The sequence below is a fragment of the Muscardinus avellanarius genome, assembly GCF_963383645.1.
Source record: "Muscardinus avellanarius genome assembly, chromosome: 10".
NCBI lineage: Eukaryota > Metazoa > Chordata > Mammalia > Rodentia > Gliridae > Muscardinus > Muscardinus avellanarius.
Genome location: NC_137796.1, coordinates 76,135,379 through 76,138,635, shown reverse-complemented (window position 1 = coordinate 76,138,635; position 3,257 = coordinate 76,135,379).

Here is a 3,257-nt window from a genome sequence, read left to right as displayed (position 1 = left end):
GGCTGCACCCCGTCACCTGAGGCAGGGATGGCACCGGGCTTGAGGGTCGAGGTTGAGCCCTTCTTGTACTGAGGTGTGCACCGCGGGAGGTGTCGCCCTGGCCAACCCAGGAGGGAGCGAGCTGAGGGCAGGGCCGCTTCAGGGCACTGGCTGAACCGCCCAGGAATGCAAAGCTGGGGAGGCAGGGAGGCTCCCGTGCACCTGGGGAGAAATGAGGAAGGGTAGAGGGAGGGGCCTCGGCCCCCGTGGGTCCCACCTGTCCCTTCCCCTCTGCCTCCTACCTTCCCAGACCCAGAAGCTGGAACTTGGGGCCCTGCAGAATCTCTGGCCCTGGGGAGGAGGATCAGGGAGGAGCCCTTCTGAGCCAGGTGTCCCAAACTGCATTTGGGCCTGACCGCCCCGGGAGAAGTAGCCTCTTGCCACGCCCGTGGTTGTTCCTCAGAGCAGGACTGGCAAACGGGGTTTCATGTCAGAATTTAAACCAAGAGCCCGTGGACTGGATGCATGCTGGAATGGGTGGGGCGTCTTCCCAGGTGGGCTGGGGCCCTGTGGGGTGAATGGAAGATGGCTCCCCTACAGAATCATCCTGCCCTCCCCAGACATGGAGGCCAGGGGCCCCCATGTACGTCAGATCCTGCTGCGGAGCAGTAGGGTAGAGGCCAGTAGCATCCTGGGGACCCCACAGGCGCTAGGTGGCGAGTGGAACTGTGCCCAGCAGGTGGGGTGTGGATGGTGCCCCACGCAGTCCTGCCCCTAGGGCAGGCAGAAGGCACCTTGCACCCCGGCGAGGAGGCAGTGGAGCTGAGCCACCGGCCGGCGCATGTGCAGCCTCTGTGGCTCAGTGGCCTAGCGCCCCATGGGGAAGCCTTGAGTTTACTTCCTACAACTGGACCTTTTGCCCAGGAGGTGGCCAGAGCCAAGTCCTGTCTGTTCATTTTGAATAAACCAACTGGCCTCTGACTGGCTTTTCCAGACTCCATCTGTCTCGTGGTCAGGAGAGGGTCAGCCCTGCTTTTATATGGGATTCCATTTTGCTGTGTGGGGTTTGTCGTCAGGAGCTAACCCTAAGAAGGGGTTTTTTGGGGGGACCTCCCACGGGCATTTGAGGGGCCTGGTGTTCCCGGAGTTTCTGGAGGTTGGGCCCAGGCCTGCCTGCGAACCTCTCACAAAGGGTGCAGGGGTGGTGGGCCCAGGGCGACCTGCGTGGGCATCATGGCTTGTCCCCCCCCCACCTGACCTGGACGTTCTTCTGTGACCAGCTGCCCAGCGCAGCCCCATGAGGGTGCCCCTCTGCCCTCTGTCCAGGGTGACGCGCCCTCTTGCTGCTGAGCACCAACTGTGCACCTGCTTGGCATCGCCGCACTGTCTTCATTTCTCAGATGCTCTGTTCAATAAATATTTGCACCACGGTGTACACGGCATGACATTTTTATTGGTACATTTTGATTAAAACATGCAATTCCCTGTGTATTTGTGCCCTGTGTATTATCGCAGCACTTGCCGCGAGATCTTTCATTTTATTTTTATGACACAGTATCTACTTAATTAGGACTCCGAAGGGACCATTAGAAAAAAAAAAAAAACAATAGCAAATCTGGGTCATTTGAGAGACACTTTCACCATAGTGGCAGTGGGGGTGTGGCCCATACACAAGTCGTGGTTTTGGAGTCCCCCAGCATGCTGGTGGGGAGTTGATGGGAATCTGCCTCCGAGGAGCTCGGGAGCGTGGTCCACGGCCCCAGCAACCTGGGCTCTAGCCCCCTTGTCCAGGGACTTGAGAAAGCAGCCCTGACGGGCTCCCTGTGGGGTGGTAGAGTCCAGCCTGGGCTCAGCCCAGGGCAAGTGTCAGGGGAGACCCAGCGGCAGGCCGTGGTGGCTGGCTGTCCCTGACCTCCCCCCATTTGACGGTGCCAGCTCAAAGCACAAGGAGTGAGCCATGAGGCTCTACAAGGCAGTGGCCCCGGGCGGCCATCGGGCAGGGTCTCCTGGACCACCCTCCTCTTCCTGTGCCTTTGGGCTCAGCTGGCCGGCGCGTTCAGCAGGGTCAGGGGCAAACTCAGTCCCGCTCCGGCCTTGGCTCAGTTTGCAGCACCCTGATTCCATTTGGTTAATGGAAGTCTTGGTTGTCATCTATGCTCACTGGCCCCCCACGGCAAGGAAGGCCCGGGCTCTGCTCCTCCTCTGCAGGTGTGCCCAACTTCAGCTCACATTAGCAGATGCCCTGACCACTGAGCTTACACAGTGACCATAGCAGGTGGAAGCCTGGAGTTCCTACCTGACCCAACATGAAGGACCGCCCGGGCAGTGGGACCAGACCAGGCTAGCTAGAAGGGCACTTGACCAGACCAGGGGAAGCTAGAAAGGAATTTGGTCAAGTCCCTTTGAGACAGGAGACCAGCAATCCCAGGGCTGCCTTCTAGAGGACCTGACCAGGAAAGTCAGGACCAAGTTTCTAATGCTTGTCCCTGGGGTGCCACCTGCTCCCCTTCATGTGGCCAGGGCTGACCCCAAGCCCACCTGTGCCTTAGGTGTCTGGCACCACACCCCCAAGCCTGGGCAGGGTAAGGCTGAGCATGGGGAGGGGCCGGCAAAAGCCCTTGGCCTGAGCTGTGGCAGCTGCGCTCCTGGCTGGCTCAGCTTCCACGCCGGCACCTCAGGTGGGGCCTGGCCCCCATGGGCCTCAGCTCTGGGCAGAGGGACAGGGAAGGGAAGAAACCAGCAGGAGTTGACAGCAAAGTAGCCAATTCTGGTGGAGCCAGTGGGGCAGGAACGCCCCGACAGAAGGAAGCTGACCTGGGGTGGCAGGGCTGCCAAGCCATCCGGCCCTAGGTGGGGGAGGGATGCTCCTGCCACCCCAGGCTCCCTGCTCCCAACAAAGATGGCAGCAAGTGGCAAACTGGTGTTGGAGGCTGTAGGAGGCCCCAGACAAACCCTCTCCCCATACAGAGGCTCAGGGGCGCCTTCTGCAGCGCAGTGTCCAGGGTGCCCTTCAGTGCCAGGGCCCCCGCACCCTCAGGTCCCACTCAGTCCCTCCACAGCCAGGGGGCCATTGCCTCCCAGAACCCCCCAGACAGGAGGAGGGAAGAAGCCCTGCACCTGGGTCCCTTTAGAAGAATTTGAGGTCATCTGAATTGGGTTTCCAGCTGCGGAACAAGACGCCATCTTGGCTCTGCCATATTCCCCGAGGGTTCTTGGGCCTTGCCCTGCTTGCTCCGGGCCTCAGTTCACCCCAAAGGAGGAGGCTGAGCCCAGGTCCA